The sequence below is a fragment of the Dromiciops gliroides genome, chromosome 2 (assembly GCF_019393635.1).
Source record: "Dromiciops gliroides isolate mDroGli1 chromosome 2, mDroGli1.pri, whole genome shotgun sequence".
In the NCBI taxonomy this organism is placed as follows: domain Eukaryota; kingdom Metazoa; phylum Chordata; class Mammalia; order Microbiotheria; family Microbiotheriidae; genus Dromiciops; species Dromiciops gliroides.
The window spans coordinates 296,924,263-296,951,986 of NC_057862.1; the positions used below are offsets into that span (position 1 = coordinate 296,924,263).

The 27,724-nt window shown below is 38.7% G+C and overlaps 1 protein-coding gene across 2 annotated transcripts in view; it reads right to left on the reverse strand.

Annotated features, from left to right (window-relative positions):
• Positions 1 to 27,724, reverse strand: part of EVL (Enah/Vasp-like) — a 289,813-nt gene that overhangs the window by 134,254 nt on the left and 127,835 nt on the right. The gene's annotated exons all lie outside the window — the stretch shown is intronic.

Genomic DNA, 27,724 nt, shown 5'->3' on the forward strand with positions numbered 1-27,724 from the left:
TCCCCATATACATAAAAATATTCATAGCAGCAATTTTTGTGATAGCAAAGAACTGGAAGCAAAGTAGATGCCCATTGATTAGGAAACAGCTAAACAAATTATGGTCCATGAATATAATGCAATAGCACTGTGCTATAAGAAATGACCAATACGATGAATACAGTGAAGAATAGGAAGATGCATATTAACTAAAACAGAGTGCACTAAGAAGAGCCAATAAAACAATATATGCAATGACTATAAGGTAAATGGAAAGAACCACAAAAAAGTTCAATTGCAAAATTACAAAGAAAAGCATGACTCCAAAAAAGACACCTTAAACCCTCCCATTAGCAGAAATTCGAGGTCTATGACTGTGAACACTGCATATATTTTAAGACGTTTGCCATACATTGATCAGTTTTGATGATTTTTTCCATTTTTGTTTTGAAAAATACTATTTGTTCTATGGAATAGCCCTCTGGGAAAGGAAGGAAGAAGGCTATTGGAGAAAATTTTGATCACATTAAGAAAAACAAGAGGCATAAGTAAAATTTATGGTTTTTTAAAAGAACATCTGATTCCTTTGTCTCAACTCAGATAATTCAATCCTCAGAACTTCATTCCTTCACATAGTGCGGCAACTGGCTTAAGGCAACAGATATTTATTAAGTACATATAGTAAGCACTTTTGTCTCTTGGAAAGAAACACCCAGGAGGATATAGACTAATGTATGTCTACTACATCTAATCTGGACCTGGAATCTTCAAACGTGATGGTCATTGTCTCGTTACATCTTAGCTCATTTCTCCAAGTGATCCAGTTTACCTGGCTTGGAGGAACTGACCTTGTTGTCAATTCAAGTCAACACACATTCACTAGTACCCTTCCGGAGCCATCATTTAGCAATGGAAGGCTGTGAAAGAATGAGAAAATCCACCTACATAGTTCTTTGCGGCCTTGGGGAAGTCACTTGACCTCTCTTTAAGTCTCAATTTCATAGTACAATTATCTCTTCCACATTGCCACTTTCCCCATTGCAGTTTCAATATTTTGCAGGTTGGCATAAGACATTAAATGGGAATTTTGGGGGAGTTTTGTGGAAGCCACAGATAATACACAAAGGCCAGCAGATAACCCAGAAAAAGTTAGAAACTCAGAAATGCATAAAATAAACATATAGCATTGTATAATTCCAACATATTTTATCTTTTAATACCATAATTAATTCAGACTTCTTTTCTGGTATAAAGGGATGGCCAAAAAATTTTATGTGGATTTTCTAGGTCACAGGGGCACCACATCCCTTGGCCCTTGCAATGTGGAAGGGATAATTTATAGAACAAAATAAGCATTTCCACAGTATAATTTTTAAAAAAAGATGATTTGCAAATGAAACTGCAAATATATTATGCTCAACTTGATGATCTTTTAAAATAAAGTTATCATGTAAATTTCTTTTTTCCCTCTTTTTTTCTCCCCCCCTCACCCTAGAGATGGCTACCATTAGAAACAAATAAGTGTGTGTGTGTGTGTGTGTGTGTGTATGTAAAATCATTCCATATATACTTCTATTTATCAGTCTTTTCTGGATGCAGATAGCATCTTCCTTCATATGTCCTTTGTGGTTAATCTGGGTATTTGTAATAGTCAAAATGACTTAATCACTCAAAGTTGTTCTTAAAAGAATATTACTGTTACATCTAAGATCCATTGTAGCTCTGATATAGACTATCATGTATATTCTTTTTAACTAGACTGTAATCTCTGTGCAGCCAGAGATTGTGTCATCTCCTGTTTTTCAGGTCATCTACAACACCTAGTACAGGACTGGGCACAGAACAGGTGTTCAGCAAATAGGGAATGAATCCCCAGAATGTTACTTTCACTGCCTTAAGAATGATCCTTTTATTATTCATGAATTTAAAAAATCCTATATTGACTCATTACATTAAGTTTGTGTGCCCTCAGTGTCAGTGGTGTGCTGTACATTATATATTTTTTTAACAGCTCAATTAATCTGAAAAAGATCCGGGGGTCTTAGTGTACATCAAACTCAATGAGACAACATTATGACATGATACCCAAGGAAGATAATGCAATCAATTGGCTTCATTGAGAGTTATTATGCCAAGGAACAGGAAAATGATAGTACCAATGGACTCTGCCCTGGTTGGATTGTACTGGAGTATTGTGTTCAGATCTGGGGACTGCCCTTCAGGAAAGATATTGATAAGTTGGAATGTGTCTAGAGGAGGGCATTTTAGTTGGTAAAGGCCCTCAAGTTCCTGCCTTATGTGAATTTGTTGATGGAAATGGGGACAACTTGAAGATGAGAAAACTTAGGGGGGATAGTTTAGTTATCAAAATATTTGAAGGGCTATCATAAGAAGACAGAATGGATTTGATTTTCTTTGACTTCAAAGGGTGAGAGTTTGAAAGAAACCTATTTAGGCTTGAGATAGGGAAAAAATTCTTAACAATTATGAGTTGTCCAAAAATCTAATAGACCTCTGTGGGAGGGAGTGCATTCCCTGTCAATGGACACCTTCAAGAAAAAACTGGATGATCATTTGTTGGAAAAGTTTTAGGAGAGATTCTTCTTTAGGCATGGACTAGACTAGCCAGACTCTGAGTTCTCTTCTAACTGAGATTCCGTGACTATTGGGTATTGATTAGTTATTATTTCAAAATAGATTCATGATCTAAGTAGACCCTACGTGAGAAAAGGAAGACACCACCAGAAACCTAAACACCCCAACTCCCTAATGTGTGAAGTAGGGCAGCTTGGTCCTTTGTTTGAATACCATGGGTTTGACATAGGGAAGAACCTGGTAGGGTCTAAAGGGGCAACATAATAAAGTGGGGGAAAAAAGCTGGATTTGGAGTCAAAGGACTTGGATTTAAATCCTGGTTCCATTGCTTCCTGCCTGTGAGCTACTATCTAGGGTTCAGGTTCCTTAAAAATGAGGCAATTAGAATAGATGATTTCCAAGGTCTTTTCACTCTTTTCTTTTATTCCCCCAAAACATTTATTTTATTTTATTTTATCAATTTTTGTTGTTGAGTTATTTCAGTCATATCCAACTCTTTGTGACCCCATTTGGGGTTTTCTTGACAAAGATATTGTCTTGGTTTGCCTTTTCCTTCTCCAATTCATTTTACAGATGAGAAAACAGAGGCAAACAGGGTGCTGTGACTTTCTCAGGGTCATACAACTAGTAAATATCTGAGGCCAAATTTGGACTCAGATTCTCCTGAATCCAGGCCTGGTATTCTATCCACTGTACCACCTAGCTGTAATTTTCTTAATTACAACATTTTAAACTTTTTTTTTAAACTTTTGATTTTCAAATTCTCTCCTTCCCTCCTCTCTTGATGCCTTAAGGCAAGAAATTTGATATGGATTATATATGTGCACTCATGCAAAACATTTCCATATTTGTCATTTTGCAAAAGAAAATGTAGACCCCAAACCCCAAGAGTAATAAAATTTTAAAAAATCCTTCAATCCGCATTCAGACTCCATTAATTCCTTCTCTGGAGATGGATAGCATTTTTCATAAGTCATTTGAAATTGTCTTGCTGAGAATAGCTAAGTTATTCACAGTTGATTATCATATAATATTGCTGTTACCATGTACAATGTTCTGGTTCTGCTCACTTTACTTTGCATCAGTTCATGTAGGACTTCCCAGGTTTTTCTGAAAGTGTCCTGCTCATCATTCCTTACAGCCCAACAGTATTCCAACACAATCATACACCATAGCTTGTTTAGCCATTCCCCAATTGATGGACATTCCCTCAATTTCCAAGTCTTTGTCACTACAAATTCTAAGGCCTTTTCTAGCTCTGACATTCTGTGTTCTATGTAAGACACTGGAGGTGAGGAAGGAAGAAAAAAAGAGGGGTTGGAATGGGACACATAATAAAAACAGGAGATGGAATTTATCACAGCTTTATTTTTCTATATAGTGCTTCCTGTGGTGTACCTTACTTCCTGCCTCCACATCTCAAAGCGACCACATGCCAAATAAGTGTGTCAGAGAAGCTAGATGCAGACACTATAGGCTAACAATCTATTCAATTGAAAGCCTTTTAAGGAAAACTCAAACAGGAAGTGGCATAATGTCAGGGAACAACACTGGATTTGGGGTCAGAGGACTTGAGTACAAATGATGTCTCTGTTATTTATTACTTGTATGACTTTGGGCAGGTCATTTCCCTTCTCTAGTCAGGGGACTAGACCAAATGAACTCTTAATGACCCTTCCAGTTCCGATGTCCTATATTCTATGATTCAAAATGTGGGATTTGGGATGAGAGGTAAAAAGCCTGTCAACTGAGCCATTCAGGAACAGACCAAAGAAAAAAATGCCCAAGAGGCTGGTCCTGTGTGAATCTCAGAATTAGAGAATTGGAGAATATCAGAGTTAGAAAGTACCTTAGGAACCAATCTAATTCTACCTGCTGAGAAGATAGAATGTATGCACTCTTGGGCATTCTCCCAGATATCATCTCTGCACTATCTCTTTTTCCCTAAGCTATCCTTCCTTACCCCTCACCCCTGACCTGCTCAAGGTATTCCAATGCCTCAAATCATTCCTTCCTTCCATGAAAACGTACCCCATCGACCTGATTCCTTTCCCTCCCTCTCCCTGCCACCTCCCCAGACCAGGGCAGGTACCTTACTCAAGACGACAAAGATCTGGGCTTCCATTGGTGTGTGTTTTATTACTACAGGTGGAGACCACAGTCTACTATACTTCAGAAAGTGGTTTGGGGACCTTATGTGGCTCAGACAATTCATCACCTGTTGGAAAACTTTCTGTGACTGAAATCCCTGAACTTAGCACAGCTAGAGGTTACATTGAACAGACACCTGAGTTGACTGCTACTCTTTCCTAGAAGGCTTCCCAATTTGGGAGGTCTTTCCAGAGTTTGCCCCCTACTGGCATATCCTCTGAGAATCTGAGGTCACCTCTATGTCACAGTAAGGCATCAGAAAAGGAGAGCAGTGGACTTAAATGGAATAAAAAACTTAGGTGTTAATGGTTCTAATCATAATTTTGCCACCTGTTAGATACAATATAAGATTAAGATACTACTTATAAAGAGTAAGATACTTACTTCTAAAGCACATTATGAGTTGATAACCTGAAAGTAGCCAGTACCTACCTAGTTCTTATATTCAGAAAGGTGCCTGGCATACAGTAGCACTTAATAAATGATTATGGAATGAAGGAATGAATGAAAGTTTGCTGAAGATCATATGTCTAGTAAGTGGCGGAGACGAGACTTGATCCACAGTTTTCTGCTTTCAAGTGCATTTTCCCCATTAACTCAATTATCTGAGCCTCTATTTTCTTTTCTGTAAAATGGGATGATAATACTCATTGTGCTGGCCTTAAATATTGTTTTATTTATTTCATAATTATTTATCGATAATCTACTCTATTTTCAGGCCTGTAGGAGATACTTCCTGTGGCTACAAAATCTGGAGCCCTCTCAGAGCTCAATCAAGTAGGATAGATTAAAAGAAATGTACTAAATGTCCATAAAAACTACATTAAGTACTATGAGGTTGCTGTGAGGATCAAAATGGAGATAGGAAACACAATGTAAACTTGAAAGCCCTTAGAAAATGATGAAGTTCTATGTAAACTGAGAAGCTCCTTGTAAGCTATAAAACCTTTAAGTTTTGTAAACTTTAGAGTGCCTTGTAAATGGCAATACCCTTTGAAAATGGTAAAGTTCCTTGTAAATTCTTAAGCTCCTTGTAAAAATTTAAGGCCCTTTATAAACTATAAAGTGCCCTACAAATGTCAGAGTCCTTTATAAATCACAGAACACTTTGTTAACTGTAAATCATTATAGGGGACATAAGAAATTAGTGTTATGGACTGTGGGAACCAGGAAGAATGGTCCTTCTGGGAAACAATGACACTTATGAAGAAATATTGACCCAAGAGATTGATTAGTGGTGGGAATTTCAGACTTAGTGGCAGGGCTGGTGGAGGAGAGGTTGGGGTGAATGGATCTTTCTCAAGGTTCTTCAGAGCATGCTATACACATGGCTGCTTCTCCTACCCACATTATATACAGAATAACAACAAAGAACCCTTAAGCCTCTGCAGAATAATCAATCAATAAACATTTATTAAGCACCTACTATGTGCCAGGTATTGTGTTAAGTGCTGGGGTATATACAAAAGTAGACAAAAAGTTCCTGCCTTGAAGGAGTTTACTATCTAATGGAGGAGACAACATACAAACAAATATATACAAAACAAGCTACATACAGGACAAATATGAAATAGTGAAGAGAAGAAGCACTGGAATGAAGAGGTTTGGGGAAGGAGCGAACATGAATGTTGGGGCTAGAACCCTCAAGTCATGAGGGAGCTCAGAGGTCATCTAGTCCAAGTCCTTTATTTTCCAGAAGGGGAAACTCAGGCCCAGAAGGAAGAAGTGACTTACCCAAGGTCACACAATTAGTTAGTGGCAGAGTTGGAATGAAGGGCCCCAGTCTTCTCATTCTCTTTTGGTTGGGGTGGGAGCAATTAGGGAATTCTACAAGGAAAAGATGGAACCTGCTTATTAGAACAGCGAAGTCTAATTATTTTTGCAGACTGCTGATTTTCCCTAGAACAACACTGTGGGTTCAGTGGTATCGATGTTATTATTACTATTTTTTAGATAAGGAAATGGATGTCTAAAAAGATGAAGTGACTTACCCAAGCTATTAAGTTTTTCTTTTTTTTTTCCAGGGCAATGACTTGCCCCGGGTCACACAGCTAGTAAGTGTCAAGTGTCTGAGGCCAGATTTGAACTCAGGTCCTCCTGAATCCAGTGCTGGTGCTTTATCTACTGTGCCACCTAGCTGTCCCCCTATTAAGTTTTAGAACTGCTATTTAAACCCAGATTTCCTGATGCCTAGGACCATGGGAATTTAGAATTGGAAATAACCGTAACAGGCAATATAGTCCATCTCTCTCATTTTATATATTAAGGAACTGAAGTCTAGAGAGCTTCAAATTGCTGGCCTAAAGTAGGCCCTGGCAGCTAGATGGAGCAGTAGATAGAGTGCTGGGCCTGGGATCAGGAAGCCCTGAGTTCAAATATAGGGTCAGACACTTTATGTGTGACCTTAGGCAAGTCACTTAATCTCTACTTGCCTCAATTTCTATTAACTCTAAAATGGGAATTATAATAGCACCTTTCCTCCCAGGGCTATTGTGTAGAGCAAATGAGATAATACTTGTAATATTTATAGCACAGTTGCTGGCACATAGTAGGCACGATATAAGCTACTTATCATTATTACTATTACTAAAGTCACTTAGTTGCAATTGAAGAGCTGGATTTGAACTCTGATTCCAGCTCTAGTACTCTTCCCCTTTACACCCCACCCATCGTCGATATTTGCTTTAGAGCTTTCACATACAATAGATCATTTGATTTTGACAACTTCATGAGTTACATAATTTAAGCATTATTATTGTTGTTATTCCCATTTTGCAGGTGAGGAAACTTAGGCCTTGAAAGAGGGAATGACTTGTTCAAGAGCACATAGGAATGAGTGGCAGAGCCAGAGACTAGAACTCTGGACCATTGTACTTTGTACTACTATCTGAAACCTAAAAGAAAAAAGTAAAAGTTTGGAAATTAGGGGTCAAAAGGTCTCAAAGAACACCATATCCATTTCTTTGGTTGATACTAGAAGTGTGTGAAAACCATTGAAGGGACAGAGGGTCTTAAAAATATTGCTTATTCCTGACACATTGTCATTGGCAGTCTTACACAGGTCCCATTATGAGGAAGAATATCAAAAGGCAGTGCACCAGTGCTGTATTTAGTGGCACATTGCCCAGCATTTCTTAAGACATTTTGAAAAAAATGTTCTATTTAAGAAACATTTTTAAAAAATCAACCCTGATGATCTATTCAATGACTTATAGAAAAATCATCATCTTTTATTTTTGATGACAATAGCAATATTAGAATCTTATCCATTTGTATAGTCCTTTATATTTTTCAAACTGTTGTCTCATCCATTATCCCTTTATCACCACAATCATTTTGTATACCATAAAGCCTTAAAGAAGGGTGAGTGGGACAGCTAGGTGGCACAGTGGATAAAGCACTGGCACTGGATTCAGGAGGACCTGAGTTCAAATATGACCCCAGACACTTGACACTTACTAGTTGTGTGACCCTGGGCAAGTCACTTAACCCTCATTGTACTGCAAAAAAAAAAGTGAGTGCTCTTTTCCTAATGATCCAGTGAGGGAGACAGAGAAAGTTTTACCTCCTTTTTGGAGAGGAGGAAAGTGGGGCTCAGACCCCAAGCTCACACAGCTAACATTAGAACTGAGACAGGTCCCAACTTCACCTTCAGTTTCAAAGCATCCTTGGGGTGGAAACAGGGCAGGGACCATTATCTCCTAAAACCCAGAAAGAAGAATGACTTGATCACAGTTATAGCAATTGCTAGCGGAAGAATTGAGATGAGATCCTGTGTGCTCCACCATATCTTGGCACAATGGGAAGACCAGTGAGCTAAAAGGTCAAGTGATCCAGGTCCCTGTCTTTGCTTTGCCCTTCTAAGCCCATGATTCCAAGGCTCTTCAGCAGTGCAGATGTTCTAGGTTCTGTGAGTCTAAGGACCCTTTTAGCTTTGCCACTCTATGATTTGAGGAGGTGAAGCCGCCATTTTTAAGGACAAGATACTGTAACTTGTGGAGGAAAGACCTTGTAATTGTCTCTTTTTCCTGCTAAATTTTCAAGTAACTAGCCTTCCTCTTCACTCCCTTCTGCCTCCCTCCCTCCTTTTCCCCATTATCACTAGCGACCCTGGCAATATCCGACTGCATCCTTGGAGGAAAGAACCCTTGACTGCCTTTGCCTCTCGCCTTTTATAAATACTAGGCTCCAGGCAATGAGCCTAAACTTTATGAAGAGCAGGGACAAGGGAACCATTTATAGACCATATGGAGGCAAAGAAGTGGCTGTCACATATACAAAAATATCTCTTGTGATGCTGTTTGCAACCGAGTCAGCTAAACATGCAGCAACAGAGAGATCAGCAAATCCCCACTATCTAGGGCACTGCAGTGCTGGGAGAGGGGGTGCCCTGGGAATGAGAGATACTTAAAATGTGCCTGCTGTATGAAACTACAGCCCCACCTGACTGTGCATGGTGGCTGACAGTGGCCAACCACCCCAAGGGGCCTCTTCTCTTGCCTACACAATTGCAGAGGATGTGGCTGCCTATCGATAGCACAAAGCACAGAGAAAGTTCAGCAGAACCTAAATTAAGTAGAGGCTAATTAAAATTAACTGATAGGGGCCCTCTGTTAACTGGAATTGTCTTCCTGTCTCACCCAGAAGGAAAAGAATTGCAGAATGTTAGAGCTGGAAGGGACTTGAGAATGGATCTTGTCTTACTTTTATTTTAAAAATGAATAATTTAATCTCATCGTGTGAAAGGATTGATCGATCAGTCAATAAGTTATTTATTAGGTGTTTCATGACCCTCATCCCTTCTCCCCTGGACTGGTACAATGACCTCTCAACTGGTCTCCCAACATCAAGTCTCTCCTTACTCCAATCTATCCTCTGCAAAGATGCCAACAAGGTTTTCCTTGGGCTCAGGTCTGATCACAGCTCTCCCTTATTCAATAAACTCCAGTGGCTTTATTATATTTAGGATCAGCTTCAAAATCCATTGCTTCTTTTTTTGGTGGGGAGGCAGGGCAATGACTTGCCCAGGGTCACATAGCTAGTAAGTGTCAAGAGTCTGAGGCCGGATTTGAACTCAGGTCCTCCTGAATCCAGGGCTTTATCCACTGTGCCACCTAGCTCCCCATGGTCCTCTGCTTCTAAAGGTCTTCACTGTCTGGTTTCAACCTAACTTTCAAATTCACTCCCCTTACTGCACTCTACAGTTTAGCCAGTTGACTGTCTTGTTATCCCTCTCCCACGGTACTCCCATGGTACTCTGTCCCTTAACGTTAGCCACCCCTCATGCCTGCAATGCACACTCCTCTCACCTCCTCATCATGGGATTCCTTATTTCCTTCAACACTTCACCTCAAGCACTGTCTTCTCTCTATGAAGCTTTGCTTGACTCCCTCCAAGTGCTACTGCCCTTCTTTCCTAAACTACCTTGTACCTATTGTGCTTTATTATGTATATATTTATTTGTACATACTTATAGATCAACAAATCTACACATCATCTCCCTCATGGGTTTCTTCAAGAGCAGAGCCTATTATGTTTTTGTCTTTTTATTCCCAATGCCTAACACAGTGCCTGGCTCATAGTGGGTGCTTGACAAATGTTTATCGATTGATAATTCTCTACCATCTGCCAGATGCTATTCTAGACACCTGGGATTTTTAAGGCAAAAATTTAAAAAGCCCTGCCATCAAGGATTTTACATCCTATTAAGAGAGCCAATACATACTTCTTGTTGTTCAGTCATGTCTGACTATTTGTGACCCCACTTGGGGTTTTCTTGGCAACGATACTGGAGTGGTTTGCCATTTCATTCTCCAGCTCATTTTACAAATGAGGAAACTGAAACAAACAGAGTTAAGTGACTTGCACACGATCACACAGCCAGTAAGTGTTTACGGTCAGATTTTATCTCAAGAAGGTGAGTCTTCCTAACTCCAGGACTGGCACCCTATCCACCATGCCACCTAGCTGCCTGACGATATGTCCATTTATAAGTCTGTACAAAACACATTTAAAATAAATACAATGTAATTAGACAGAACATAATAGCTCATGTGGGAATCAGGAAAAGCATCAGATAGAAGGTGATGCTTAAGCTAAGATTCAAAGGAAATTAGGGGTCCCAAGAGATGGACGTGAGGAGGGAGTACAATCCAAATGTGGGAGACAGTGTGAAGTAGCACGTTGGGATTGAGACATCTGGATCTTGCAAACGTTTATTATTGTGAGTTTTTTCAGACACTGCAGGTCTGATGGGAAAGGGAACTGTTTGTTCAGCAGTCCCCAAACTGTGTTTTTTCCTAAGGAGAGTGATGGGCTATTTGTGTGTACATATTTTGGTATGTGCTCCTGTGAATTATTCATATATTTTGTGTTTTCTGTGATAGGTGAAATAAAGGCGGTTCCATGTGTTGATATCTTATATTGTACATTGAGCTTCTGTGTGGGAGTTAGGAGGGGTAGGATAAATGTCCTGTTATTCATATCAGGGACATCCAGTGGGTGGCATAGTGGATAGAGTACTGGTCAGTCCCAGTGTCAGGAAGACTCATCTTCCTGAGTTCAAATCTGACCTCAGATATTTGCTTGCTGTGTTACCCTGGACAAATCACTTAACCCTGTCTGCCTCAGTTTCCTCATTTGTAAAATGAGCTGGAGAAGGAAATGGCAAACTACTCCAGTATCTTTGCCAATAAAACCCCAAATGGGGTCACAGAGAGCTGGACATGACTGGAAAACAACTGAACAACAAACACACAAATAGCTCCACTATGTGTCAGAACCTTTTCTAGACACCAGGGATTTTTAAAAACAAAAAATAAAATGGGCCTTGTCATTCAGGGCTACATTCTATTAGAAGAGACAACATGTACACGTATAAAGACACAAATAGATTCAAAACAGACACAAGTTGTTTAAGTTTGACTTTTGAGTTTTCCTCAGAGTAAAATTTCAGGTTCAGGGCTTGAGCCAAGGAGAGAAAAAAGGCCTTTTCAGGTCAAGCACTCACCCAAAGTCCTTGAGTTACAGTTGAATGAATCAAATACCTTCGCACTGTGGTGTGTTCTCCATCACAGAGGGTCTTTAAGTTGAGGTTGCCTGACTCCCTTGCAGAGGGAGGGTGAAGGGTTCTATTAGAGGAACTTGGAGATTCTTTGACTCTGAAGGCCCATGATTCTAAGACCCTCTAGTTCTAAAATTCTAAGATTTTGTGAGTTTATGATTCTCAGAGGCCATTCTCTAAGCATAAGACGTTTTAGAAATGTGTTCAGCAATAAAGGTTGGAGTATGGTTTGTTTGCATAGCGTTAAGTTACCCAGAAATTAAACAAACCAGACGATACCCACTAACACTATGTTTCAGCAATTCTGTAGGTAGAGGTTTGACTGTATGTCATAGCCCACAAAAAAAAAAATTGTTTATTGATCAGTCCCTAACCACGGATAGAGTCCTGCTTTACCAAGAGCCCTGACATTGGCCCAAATATGAATTTCCAAGCCCAGGAGGCAAAGGACCTCTCCGGCATGATTGCTTCCCAGAATATGCCAGAGAGAGGTTAGTGCTCTATGCTCTCTGGGAATTCTTGGACTCTTCCAAGTTAATTAAGGGCCTAGGTTTAAATGACTCACATTAAGGGTTTAGAAGTCACATGTGGACTTCTCTGATTACAGATATGGCAAGGGACCTTCTCACACAGTTCAAATAGGCTCAGAGGGCCCAACCGGTGAATAATTTTGCAACACAGGGCCTTTCACTTTCCCCAACACTTCCTTTGCCTGCTACTGTCTGTGTGGGCCGTAGGCAAAAATCAACTTTTTCACATCTTCTCTAAAGAACCTTCATACTCTGAAAAGGCTCCCTTAGAAGAAATGAAAGACAAGTTGGTGCAGTGCAAAGGGTATATTGGATTAGCAGTCAGAGGACTTGGGTTCTAGTCTCAACTCTACCACTCACTTATGTGGCCTTCATGTAAGTCACTTCCTTCCCATCTCTGGTGAGGGGCAGATGGTAGAGGTGAGGATTGGGAAAGGAACCAGGCTCCAAGGGGAGCTAGAAACACTAGGATTCATTTCAATAATGTTCCCAGCAGGTTCCTTCTCACTGCCTGATCCCTTTGTGCCCAGGGGCTAATAAACAGTGTGGATAGAAAGAAATGTTGTCTATTTCTGGGGAAAGCCTAGCTAAATCAGTACAGACAGGGCTGCCATATGTGAGAACAAGAATTGTGGGTAATAAGGTGTAAGAGTCAAAAGGGACTTTACAATGATGTGTCCACAGGGGTGGGAATCTTTCCCATGGCAGTAGGGCCACTGGAAGTGGCTGCCATCTTTACTCTTCTACGTGGAATGTTTCTGGTGATTTCTTGAGGCTCCTCTAATTTTCAGGGTAGGATATCGCCCTGGTCACCCCAAAGATGAAAAGGTAAACGGAAAATGTCATTTTCTCCCCCTTCCAGCCCCCAAAAGACTCAATGAAAACTGCTTCTTGAGTACTGGGGTAGGGAAGGGGAATGTAATTCAGTTGCCCTAACTTAGCTAGAAGTGAAGACCCAGGAATGGTTGAGGGGAGGGAGCTGGAAAGGAATTCACAACCTCCCAAAGAAGCTCTTTTGTGCACAGGGTGGGGCTCTGGGATGCTTCTTAAAAGGAGGCAGAACTGTGTTAACTAGCCCAGAGTAATGATGTCCTTGGTTATCTCTCTCTCTCTCTCTCTCTCTCTCTCTCTTTTTTTTTTTGGTGAGGCAACTGGGGCTAAGTATCTTGCCGAAGCTCACACAGCTAGTAAGTGTTAAGTGTCTGAGGCTGGCTTTGAACTCAGGTCCTCCTGACTCCAGGGCCAGTGATCTATCCACTGTGTCACCTAGCTGCCCCCTTGGTTATCTCTTTATCATACTGGAAGAAGAGAGAGACAGGGGAGAATGGATGGCAATGATAGACCCAAGAGAAGCAGAGGTGGGAACGGTGATCCTGATCACTGAGAGGTGAGACCAGTCCATTTGGGAAGTAGATTGAAACAACAATTGATAGCTGGAAGGAGTAATGGAAGCACCAGTGGGCATAAAACTTGAGGACATATGCAGAAGGCACCCAGCAGGAACTTCTGGGTAAGTGAACCATGTGGATTGGAGAGTAAATAAGAAGGAAAGAAATAAACATTTATTAAGCACCTACTATGTGCCAGGCGCATTGCTATGTAGTTTATCACATTTGATCATGACAGCCCTGGGAGGTAGGCACAATTATTACCCCCATTTTATAGTTATAGAAACTGAGGTAAACAGAGGTAAAGTGACTTGCTCAGGGTCACACAACTAGTAAGTATCAGTAGTCAGTTCTTTCTAACTTCAGAAATGGCAGTCTATGCCTAGCTGCCTTGAGTAGGAGGGAGAATCACACTGGGGATGGGGCGACATGTGAGAGAGAGATGGGGCACCCAGAAACAGATGGAGAATTTTACTAAGATCAGGAAACCCAGCTTACCTCGAGTTAGGCAACACAGCTTGATTGCACTCTTAGGTTGGTACTATTTAGAAAAACTGAGATTCTGGTGAATAGGAGCCCTGAAGACTCCAGAAGGAAAAAGGCAAGTGAGGACACAGCTGATTAAATGCAGTGAAGATCATGCATCTGAAGGGGAGCTTTGGAATTCCTTCATGGAGGGATTTCACTAAGGAGAGGACCATGAGTTGATAGAGTCTACAATGAATGCCGGGGAAGGCAAACAGAGCTCACTGGAAGGAGCTTCTCCCATTGTCTTGCTAAGGGTTCAGATACAAATACTCGTAGTGTTTGTTGGTATTCCTCCCTGGTCTAGACCTTCTTTTGTGAAGGCAAACTAGGTCATCTTTTGCCTTAGTTCTGACCTAGCTTTTAACTACTGAAAGTGTGTTGCCTCAGATAAACTGAGACCTGGGAAAGACCTTAGATTAAAACGGTCAAGGTCTCCCACTGAATCTGGGGCCATGTCCAGTCGTATTGATGTATGTCTTGTCACTGGACTCTGATGACTCTGGAGAAGAGAGTGAGGCTGATGACTTTATGCAGTCCTGCCTCACTTAAATCCAATTCACTTACAAGTCAAGACATCATCCTGCTGATGTCATTGGTCCTCTTCGAGAACAAAGGACCTGTGATTTTTACTGTTGTAGGGAACTCATTGGAAGATTTCCTTCATGGATGCAGATTGGCATTTTATTAATAGCTTAAAATTTGCATTCATCCTTGCTTTTGACAAACCTGTTATTTGAAACAATAGTCCTGTTTCAAAATGCCTATTAGATTGGTTGCTTGGAGGAGACCTAAGGCCTTTTGTGGGGAAGAAAATTAGACTAAGTTATGATGTTCTTAGGGGACACTCTGGGTTTGGGCACCAGCCATAGAGATTAATGAAAGATATTTAACATTTTATCTGCATCTATGATTTCAGATGTCAGGGCCAGATACACAGGTCACAGAACTATATCTGAACTAGGTAGGACTTCAGTTATGGAACATGGAATGTTACAGAGCTGTAACAGACTTTAGAATGAGAGAACACAAAATGTCATATTTGAAAGGGATTTTAGACAGAACATAGACTGCCTGAGTTGTGAAGGAACTGAAAGACCAGAGAATGGTAAAATGTCAGAACTGGAAGGAACCTTAGAGATCACCTAATCTTACCTCTTCCAGTTTATAGGGGAGAAAACTAACCCTCAGAGAGGGAAAGTGATTGGCTCAGGATCACAGTAGTGGCCAAGTCAGGACTTGAATGCAGATCTCCTGCTTCTGTGTCTAATGCCCTTTCCCTTGTGCCAAACAGCTTTTGTCCTCCACAAGCCTGTATGAAAGGCATAGGATCATGAACTGACAGGTGAGGGGACCTTAGAGGTCGAGTCAAAGCCACTTATTTTATAGTATTTGCTGCTGTTTTTTTAAAAAAACTATCATCATTTGCCATTATTTTAAGCTTTAGCATTTCAGCCAAGGCTCTGAAAGTTAGAGTGGAAATGAGATCTGCCTAGGCACTTCTTGTGTTACCTCACATTTTCAATTCTATTGCCAGGAGAGGAATGCCTTAAAAGCCTTTCAAGATAGCCCAACATGTGATCATTAGATGCTATCAGCAACATTTCCATTGGCCAGCCTTCTCACATTGTCCTTTCTTTCCTGCCTGGCTGTCAAAGACCCTTCTTCAAGATGGACCAGCAAGATCCACCACCAGCAGTGCCCATTATTTTATTTTTAGGATAAATTCTTATTGATATCTTGGGTTTTTACAATGCCTATATTTCTCTTACTATCCCTCCTCTACACATTTTCCCTAAAACCATCCCATAAATCAAAAAATGTTTTTAAAGGATAAAGAAGAGAAAAAAATCAGCAAAACCAATCAAAATTTAAAAACCTTGAAAATATATGCATTGTTTCATACTCATAGGTCTCCCACCTTTGTGAAGGAACGAGAGGACGGGTCTTCTCATTTTTTTCTTTGGGACTATGCTTATTCTTTGCAATTCTGCAACATTCATTTTCAACTGTATTGTGGTGATCGTTCTTTCCTTTTACATGTTATATTTCTTGTATCTATTGTTTATTTGACTCTTCTTACTTCACTCTGCATTAATTTACATGGATCTTTCCATTCTTCTCTGTAGTGATCATATTAATTATTTTTTACAGGACAGAAATATTCCATTACATTTATGTACCACAATTTGTTTGGCCATTCCTCAAATGACACATACCCATTATTTTCAAGGAATAATTAAAAATAATGCAATGGGGGCAGCTAGGTGGCACAATGGATTGAGCACCGGCCCTGGATTCAGGAGGACCTGAGTTCAAATCCAGCCTCAGACACTTAACACTTACTAGCTGTGTGACCCTGGGCAAGTCACTTAACCCCAATAGCCTCAACAAAAAAAAATGCTATAGGAGAAAAGATTAAACAAATCCCTAATCATAGTTTTATCATTTGGAGGTTTCAGCCTGATGATTCAGAAAGTGCTACCTTCCCATGGCAGTCAGGAAAAATAGAAATGACTGGATTATCACTTTCTCCTTTCTAAAAAGCAGCACTGATCTATACTGACCTTGCACTTCCAAGTGTTGGAATGTAAAGGAAATATTGGGGATATAGGGAAAGAAGAAAACATGAACAAAAGAATAGAGAAAGGCTGTCAATAATTTGGGGAGCCCTATACATTCCAACTCTTCTATTCACTACATGGATAATGTTGGGCAAATACTTTCTGGGCATCCGTTTTACCTGTTGGATTCCTATCTGTCTTTTAAAGTCAAACTCAAATAGCACCTCCTTAGGGATGCCTTGCCTGGTTCCCATCTTGTTCAGCTGTGTCCGACTTATAGAATGCCAATTTTGTCCATGGGTTTTCTTGGCAAAGATACCATAATGATATGCCATTACCTTTTCCAATGAATTCAGGCAAACAGAGGTTAAGTGACTTGCCCAGGGTTATACAACAAGTGAATGTCTCAGGCTGGACTTTTACTTGTCTTCCTGACTCCAGGCCCAGTGCTCTATTCACTGAGCCACCGCGCTGTCTTCTGCTCCTCATATCCCAACCCTAATTTGGTAGAGAGCTTCCCTCTGGATTTCACATGGTACTTTGTTTTCAATTCTCTGGTACATTCATCATTTAATATTGTACAATTCAGGGCAGAGGGAGAATTTTAATATCCTGCCAGGACTTTGATGCTTCCTTATAGGTTCACTTGCTGCTTCTTCCCAAGATTCTTAGCATGCAGAGAATGTGAACTCTGACTGGCTAAGTATATAGTGTCATGGCATTCAAAAGAAACACTGGAAAGAAGACAAAAAAGGAATAATTGACAAACATATCTGTAGCTATGGCTGTGGACATTTTCATATTTCTCCTTCTCTCCTTCTGGGTTAACATGTGGCCATACTACTTAAGAACTAGGAAGTTCCTTTTTTTTTTCTTTTCTTTTTTTGTGGGGCAATGAGGGTTGAGTGACTTGCCCAGCATCACATAGCTAGTAAGCGTCAAGTATCTGAGGCTGGATTTGAACTCAGGTCTTCCTGAATCCAGGGCTGGTGCTTTATCCACTATGCTATCTAGCTGCCCTTAGGCAGTTTCATTAGTAGTCCCATCAATAAGATTCTCAGAGTATAGTCCAGCTTATGAAATCCTTGCTTAAAGGGTTTTATAGCTTTTATTGGCAAATTGTGCCAATTAGTATCTTTATCAATTTTCATATCTTTTGACTACCTATATTTTGGGAATACATCTTTTGAATAATTTTGTATCAATTCCTACTAGATTTGAGGTATCAGATTTTTAGAAGAAATTTTTCTAATCTATATCTTTTAATTCTGGTTGCAGTGCCTTTTGTCATGCAAAAACTTTTCATTTAGATATAATTAATCTATTTTCACTCATAATTTCTTCTGTCACCCTCAGTTTAGCTTGTATTTGACAGTACTTTAATAGTATTGTTTTTGACACTATTTTTTTGCATTCATATCCATTAATGATATTTTTCTATAGTTCTCTTTTTCTCTCTTATACTTACCAGATTTAAGGATCAGAATCACATTTGACTCCAAAAAAGAATAGGTAGAGTAGCATCTCTGTCTGTCTGTCTCAGAGTTTTTGTTATTGTTTTGGTCTGCAACTGTGAGTTCCCTGAGAACTCCTAGTAAAGAAATTCCTTCCACCAATGTATATCTACAACTTGTTTACTAAATTGTGAGCTACTTGGGGGATACTAAGAGTTTAAATGGCTTGTTCAGAGTCACACAACCAGTATGCAACAGAAGTTTCTCTGATTCCCAAACTGGCTCTTACCCACTTTATCATTCTGCCTTTCCTAAAAAAATGGGAGGTGTGTGTGTGTGCGTGCGTGCGTGCGTGCGTGCGTGCGTGCGTGCGTGTGTGTGTGTGTGTGTGTGTGTGTGTGTGAGAGAGAGAGAGAGAGAGAGAGAGAGAGAGAGAAAGAGAGAGAGATTGATTCTTTGTTCTTTTTGTAAAGTCATCTAGTGCTAGTGGTTTGTTTTTTTTTGAGAATACATCCTGGGGGCAGTTAGGTGGTACAGTGGATAAAGCACCAACCCTGGATTCAGGAGGACCTGAGTTCAAATCTGGCCTCAGACACTTGGCACTTACTAGCTGTGTGACCCTGGGGGTCACTTTATTATTTTTTTTTCCTGGGCAAGTCACTTAACCCTCATTGCCCCTCCCCCCCAAAGAGAGAATACAGCCTATTTAATTTCTATTTTTTAAACTTTTATTTAGTTTATTTCTTTACTATTTTACTATTTTGGGTGTTTTATATTTTTATAAACATTTACTCATTTCTTTTATATTCTCAGTTTTATTGGCATATGCCTTTATAAAAGCCTCTAATGATTTTATTTCTTCATTTGCTGCATGTTTCCCTTTTTCATTTCTGATTTTGGTAACTGATTTTCCTCTCTTCTTTTTGATGAACTTTGGTAACGTTTTATCAATTTTATTAGTCTTTTTACAAAAAAGTTCTTTCATTTTATCCCATTGTCCCTTTCCTTTTATTTAATCAATTACTTATCTAATTCTAGCTACTTTATGCTAACTTTTGATGTATTAATCATTTGATTTTCTAATTATTTTGACCTCAAATTCAACCCATTATTTTCTCTTTTTCTTTCTTTATACAAATGCATAAATTCGGGTAACAGATTTTCCCTTGACTACTACTTTTCATCTCATAGATGCTAATATGTAATACTTAAGTTATTGCTGTACTTAATATAATTTTTACTCTATAATTTGGTATATAAGCATTATTTAACAAATAATTTTTTAGTTTGGACAAAGATTTGCATTTTAAAATATCTTATTTCTTCAAATCTGGCAAGGATAAAGTCTTTATGAATTAATTTTAACTTTGTTGCATCTTAAAGGTATCTGTTTTTGCAAATATTATATTAGTATTTGGGGAAAAATGGAAAATGGTGATCTAGGTAGTACAAAAGAAAGGTCAAACAGAGTGGTCTTCCAGATTCATTAAGGGAGAGATCAATCTTACCTGAGAGGAAAGCTTTATTGAGTAGAAGGAAGGTTAATAGGTTGAGATTGTGACAGAGATGGGAGCAGAGGGGAGGAATGGGCATAGGAAAGCATTAATTTCAGGTATGGAAAATGAGGCATAAATAAAAGGAAATTGAAACTTGTTTCTCTAATTCCAGGACAATTAAGGTTCCCATGTGAATTGAGGAGTTAGTTTTAGGTTTAATCCTAGTGTATAATACATCACAATCAGGGAATAAATGTATGGAATTTGTTACCCTGAAATGTAACACAGGAAAAGTAATACAAATAACTTATCTTATGGTACTTCTCTTTGTAAATAGTACCTCTCGGCTAAACTTTCAATGTTTCTGATCTCATCTTCTCCTCCATCATATTCATGTGTTGCAATCTCCATCCTTCAACACAGAAATAGAAATCCCTCCTCTCTCTATCTTACACAGTCTATTACTGTTTTCCCACCTCTCCCACGAAGCCTTCCCTGGTCTCTCCAAGTAAAAGCAATCATTTTCTCAGTGACTTTGTCAGGTCACTCTGTTTGACACCTTCTTTGCACATGACTCATTTTAAATTTCATGATTATTTTTATTTTGTATTTGTATAGAGGCAACATGTTGCTCTGGAAAGAGCATCAGGATATAGGAGACCTGAGTCTAAGTCCAAGCTCTCACACATTCTAGCCATAGGATTTTGGTGGATGGGTCGTGTCACCTCTCTGGGCCCATTTTCCTCACTTGTAAAATGGAGGTATCAAGTGTCATGTAATCATGTCAAGTGTCAAGATAATCAAGTGTCATGTAAACATGAAAGTTATATAAATGTACGAGTTGTTATAACTGCACACAGGTCTCATCTTTCCTACTAGAATATAAACTCCCTGAGGGCAGGTATGATTTTTCATCTTTGAATCTCTAGTACTAGCACAGATACTTGCACATGTTTCAAAGTCTCTGTTATGTTACTTCATCAATGTGGGCCCTCCCTCATGTGACTCTTGTTCATATTTTCCTGTAGATTCTCAACATGAGGTTCATTCAATATGCTGGGGACCTTCTGCTAAATCTCTTTATTTTATATGCATACTAGTAGAGCACATAACTAGTGCTCCTCTCCTCATTTTCCAATCATACCTCTCTCTGGTGGCATCTTGACACTACTTTCTTTGGTTAGTAATGTTTGTCAGCCTACTTAAACCTACCATGCATGGGCTTCTTTTTGCAAGATCCTCAACTTTAATTCTATAGAGACCATAGTACTCCATGATTCACAGCTAGCAGTATGCTGGTAAATGTTCAGCAACTGGCTCTCCAAAAAAGATGTATGCATAACACACTTATAAGTCCAATCTTCATTATTAACATTTCCTCCCATCATTTCCTTAATTCTGGACAATCAACAAATAAATTTAAGTTTTGATTTACTATATAGCATTTGCTAATTTCTGAGGTATAAATGTTCACACTGAAAATTTAGCAATTGGCTCTCACTGGTAAGATCTGGGTCTAGTACACCCCTGTCTCACACCCATACAGAATCATCGAAAGAATACTGATGTTAGAAAGGTGAGCCCTTGTTTTAGAAAGACATGTAGGGTCTTAAATTCACCCCATGATTTCCCCAAATAAAGCTTGCTTGCCTTATTATTTCTTTTAAATTCTGGACCTGGATCATTTTCTATTTGCAAGTATGTACCAAGGAACCAGCTCTATGGATTGTCCTTAAAACTTACTTTACTGGCCCTGGATTCGGGAGGACCTGAGTTCAAATCCAACTTCAGACACTTGACACTTACTAGCTGTGTGACCTTGGGCAAGTCGCTTAACCCTTATTGCCCCACAAAAAATAAAACAAAAACTTACTTTACCTACTTCATTTTTCCAGTAGGAACAATTAGATAAAATTCTTTGGGTTATTTTATATATGTATATGTATATGTGTTTATATGTATATATATCTTGTTTTGGAGGTTCTATGTTGTTCTGACCAAGGATTCAGTCTGCACAATTTCATTTACAAATGGGAAAATCTAAAGGGCTTTGTCATCTATAATCAATCCTTCTTCTATTTGGTTTTTTGCATTGGTTAGTCTCTGATGACAGTGCCAGAAATTTCTGGTAAGTGTTTCTCCTTGCATTATTCCTCACTTGATATTAATCATTGAAACGTTGTCAGACAAAGTTCTTTCTGAATCTTTAGAGTACCTGGAAACTTCCTTTTACATATGGGTCCCCAAGAAAAAACACTTAGATTCACGAATATTCATTTAATCAAAAATACAGTCCACAAGCCTCAGAATAATGATCTGCTTTTGTTTTGTTTTGTTTTGGTTTTTTGCAGGGCAATGAGGGTTAAGTGACTTGCCCAGGGTCACACAGCTAGTGTCAAGTGTCTGAGGCTGGATTTGAACTCAGGTCTTCCTGAATCCAGGGCCTGTGCTTTATCCACTGCACCACCTAGCTGCCCCAGAATAATGATCTGCTTTTAAAAAATTAAATTAAAAAGATGATCTATTTTCTCTCTTTCCCACCTCCTCCCTGTCCCCATCACCACAACTGAGAAATGAGAAATGAAAACATGTATATTCAAGGAAAAATTCCTGCATGGCCATATGCTAAAGAAATATGTCTTATTCTGTACTCTGGGTCCATCAGCTCTCTATCACGGTCAGTTAGTTTACTACAATATTTATAATATAATTTACAACATATTTACTCATTATAAATCAAGTCAGCTTAATTTATTAAGCACATACTATTTGCAGAACCTGTGTTAAGTACTGGAGATACAAAAAAAAGTCAAAAGCAGGCCCTGCTCTTAAACAGCTCACTATCTTTCCTCATGAATGCTCTGGAACTGTGGATGGTCATTGTGATGATCAGATCACAGTAGGCTACTGTACTTGTTTGGTTCTATATGTCATCTTCCTGTTTCTTAACCTCCAAATTATTTTGATGATATTTGCTTTGTAGTATAATTTGTGATCTAGTATTCCTTTCCACCTTTTGTCATTAATTTACTTGAAATTCTTGATCTTTTGTTTTTCCAGATGAATTTTGTTATTTTTTTCAGCCCTATAAAATAACCCTTTGGTAGTTTGATTAGTGTGGCACTGAATAAGTGGATAAATTTAGATAGTATTGTCATCTTAATTATATTGACTCAGCCTATCCACAAGCAATTAATATTTCTGATTATTTATATGTCTTTTAATTTTTTTTTTTTTTGGTGAGGCAATTGGGGTTAAGTGACTTGCCTAGGGTCACACAGCTAGTAAGTGTTAAGTGTCTGAGGTCGGATTTGAACTCAGGTCCTCCTGACTCCAGGGCCAGTGCTCTATCCACTGCGCCACCTAGCTGCCCTCTTTTATATGTCTTTTGATGAATTTTGTTTTATTAGTCAACCAATTAGTTAAAAGCAAAGGTATTTCATGAAGTGGCACAGAAACAAAAGTAACTCTCAGATAAATACATACACCACAAGTGGAACAAATGGATACACATCAGGACATCCTCACTTAGGGAATATGTATAGCAAAAACACTAATGAAAGGAGCTTATATGTGGAAGTGTAACTTAGGCCTTGATGCTAGAGGACTATCAATGTCTTCTGGTGATAAGAATATGGTTCTATTTCAAATGGTAGCATTAAATATCTTTAGGAAAAAAATAATGATAGTCTATTTCAGTATCTATTCTCTCATCCATTTCCTATTTTTTAAAAGCAACATCTTATTTTTAAAAATATTAACTTTTTTTAGTTCTAAATTCTCTCTCCATACACTGTACCCCACCCAATGAGAAGGAAAGAAAAAAATCTATTACAAATATGTATAATCATGCAAAACACTGTAATACATGAAAACCCACTCCACTCCAGTATCTTTGCTAAGAAAACCCCAAATGGGTTCACAAAGAGCTGGATATGACTGAAAAACTAAATAGAAGCAGCAGCAGCAGTAGCAGCAGCACCACCACCACCACCATCACCACTACCAACAACAACACGAATAGGAAAAGGGCTGAAATTTCCTACAGTGCAGCCCCAGCTCCTCTGCAGATTTCCTGCTTTGAGTAACCAGGACAATCCCCAATTCCTGGTGCATTGAGATGGCAGGTTGATTATAAGCCACCAAACTTCTGTGATGACCTAATCCATCAATTGGCACAGCTCCAGAACAGAAATGAGGAAGAGTTTGGGGTCACACCCTTCTGTCTCTAAGGCTTTGGGAGGAGAATAGATACTTGGAGTCATGGCTGTGGGGGAAGATTACTGTATTTCTTCGATGTTGTAATCCTTTTTTTAAATTGTAGCTGCTTTTTTAATATGATAGGAAGTCTAAGCCATTTGTTAACCACGACAGAATCCAAACTGGAGAAGGAAGGGGGAGGATGAGGTGAAGAGGAAGGAGCCAATGAGAATAGATTGAACATAAGAGTATATTGGTGGTTGTTTTTTCCCCCTGAATAAAATTCCCTTTTTAAACATGACAAAATTGTCTTGCTGTTCTATGGAGAAATGGGTTCCATACTCTTTAGTCAGGATAGGGTATGCAGTTCATTCTTTTTCTTTCTTGTATCTCATAAGGATTTTTGCATATGTCTAAGACTGTCTTTTCTCTATTTCTACCTGTATTTTTGCTATGATGACAAAAACATATATTCTAAGATCAGTATGTGACTTAGGCAAGACACTGTCTCTCCTTGATTCTGTTTCCTCTGCTATAAAATGGGAATCTCTTACTCACTGAGAAACTATCATAATCAAATGAATTACATCTAGGCCCCAATTAGTGCAGATAATAAATTCTCCTGAAGTAGTTGAATTATTTGAATATGTACTGCATGTTTCCATTGGGCAGTTAGGTGGCACAGTAGATAGAGTGCTAGACCTGGAGTTAGACTTCTCTTCGTAAGTTTGTTCATTCATTCATTCACTTATTTATTCATTCATTCATTCACTTATTTATTCATTCATTCATCCATCTGTCCATTCATTCATTCATCTATCCATCTATTCATCCATTTATTTATTCATTCATCCATTTATTTATTTATACATTTATTTAATGTTTTAAATTCCAAATTCTATCCCTCACTCATTCCCTACATCCCTCCCCTCCCCTCTCCCTGAGGTGGTAAGCAATCAGATATAGGTTAAACATGTGCAGATTCTTCCTAAGTTTGAATCTGGCCTCAGATACTTACTAGCTGTGTGACTCTGAGCAAGTCACTTAATCCTGTTTGCCTCAGTTTCCTCATTTGTAAAATGAGCTGGGGAAGGAAATGGCAAACCACTCCAGTATCTTTGCCTAGAAAACCCCGAATGGGGTAACAAAGATTCAGAAATGACTAAATGATAACAAGAATAAAATAATATTATAAATGATCATAACTTCAAAAGGTATAAATTTGAATATATGACCACTTTAGGAGATTCATTATCCATATTAGTTGAGAATTAGCTATAATAGTTACCAATCATTCAATGTGCATTAAGAGCTATGAGCTATTATAAATACAAGCACACCTTGGAGATATTGTGGCTTCAAGTTCTAGACTACTGTAATAAAGTGAATATCACAATAAAGTGAGTCACATGAATTTTTTTGGTTTCCCAGTGCATATAAAAGTTATGTTTATACAAATACTAAAGTCTATTAAGTGTCCAATAGTATCATGTCTAAAATAATATATATAACTTTATTAAAATGCTTTATTGCTAAAAATGTTAACCATCATCTAAACCTTCAGCAAGTCATAATTTTTTTGCTGGTGGAGTGTCTTGCCTCAGTGTTGACAGCCGCTGACCGATCAGGGTAGTGTTTGCTGAAGGCTGAGTAGCTATGGAAATTTCTTAAAATAAGATGATAATGAAGTTTGCCTACCCATTGACTGACTCTTCCTTTTACTCAAGCACTTAGATGTTGTTGTATCATTATTAATTGGCCTAATTTCAATACTGTTTTGTCTCATGAAGGAATAGGGAGGCCCAAGAAGAGGGAGAGAGATGGGGAATGGCTGGTTGGTAGAACAATCAGAACACACACAACATTTATCCATTAAGTTTGTCTTATATAGGTGTGGTTTGTGGTGCCCCAAAACAATTGCAATAGTAACATCAAAGATCACTGATCATACACACATAGATACACACACATCATATATATAAAACACAGATACAATAATAATGAAAAAGTTTGAAATATTGTGACAATTGCCAAAATGTGATTCAGAGACATGCTATGAGCACATGCTGTTGGAAAAATGGCACTGGTAGACTTGCCTGACACAGGGTTGCCACAAACCTTCAATTTGTAAAAGATGCAATATCTGTGAAGAACAATAAAGCAAAGCACAATAAAATAAGATGTTCTTATACTGCCATTATTCCAGTACTAAGATTCCATGGCCTTCCTGCTATAGCCACTGGTCCATCCAAGAGAGGGGAAAGGGAGAGCCATTGGTGGAAGTAGAGAGAAGAGCACTAGAATGAAAATAAAAAAGACCTGGGTGGGGGGGTCAACTCCCAGTTCTGTCACAATTAGCTGTGTGACCTAGGTCAAGTTGCTTCCTCACTCTGGGACTTTCCCTATTTGTAAAATGAGGATATGGATCTAGATGTTTGCTAGCATGCTTATTAGCTTCCTCTGGCTAATATTCTATGTTCTATGATTCTAAGGTCCCTCCTACTTCTAACCTTCTATGGTTCTGTTCTGGTACAAACTTTCTCTGATTCCAACACCACTGCTCTTTTTAAGTTTGTCCAACAGAAGCTCTTATGAATAAGGCAGATGGTTTGTTTCATCCCTCAGTCTGGGCTGAGAGGAAATAAAATCACATGTTAATGATTTAAAAAAAAACACAAAACCAAAACCTTTTTATCTTTGTCCAAATGTCCTGACTGTTGTCTCTGGCATCAACATTCAGATGGCTTGTTTAATTCAGGATCATGTTAACATCTCAATAATGAATCACTTCCATTCGATGTGATTTGGCCTTTTCTTTTTGACACATTTGTGGAGAGTGGAAGAGATCTCTCAACAACCAGTGCAAATGAAGGCAGTTTGGTGTAATGTAGTAAGAGAACATGGGATCATTGGATGAAGGATCAGGAGACCTTTCTTTGGGGCTTGCTCTGCCACTAATTAGTTATTCATAATAATAGGATAATAGAATGACATCTGGAAGGGAACTTAGAGGTCAACCCCTTCATTTTACAGATGAGGAAACTAAGTGCTAGAGAAATAAAATTATTTTTTCCAAGATCAAACATATAATAAATAGTAGAGCCAAGATTTCAAACCAGGGCTTTGGAATCTAAATCCTATGTTTAACATGGCCATTATTTTTATAGGACCATGTTATTCTTTTTTCTTTTTTTAAATAAATAAAAGTATTTTATTATTTTCCAGTTACATATAAGGATAGTTTTCAACATTTGTTTTCATAGGATTTTTAGTTCCAAATTTTTCTCCTACCCTCCCTTCCCTCCCTCCTCCCCAAGATGGAAAGCAGTCTGATATAGGTTATATATGTACAATCACATTAAACATATTTCTGCATTAGTCATCTTGTGAAAGAAGAATCAGAGCACAAGGGAAAAACCTCAAAAAAGAAGGAAAAAAAACCCAACCCCAAAGTAGAAACAGGATGGTTCAATCTGCATTGATAATCCACAGTTCTTTTTTCTGGATGTTGAGAACATTTTCTATCATGAGTTCTTTGAAACTGTTTTGGATTGTTGCACAGCTGAGAAGAGCCAGGTCCATCACCATTGTTCATCACACAATGTTGCTGTTACTGAGTACAATGTTCTCCTGGTTCTGCTCCTCTCAGTCAGCATCAGTTCATGTAAGTCCTTCCAGGTTTCTCTGAACTCTTCCTGCTCATTGTTTCTTACAGCACAATAGTATTCCATTACATTCATATACCACAACTTGTTTAGCTATTCCCCAATTAATGGACA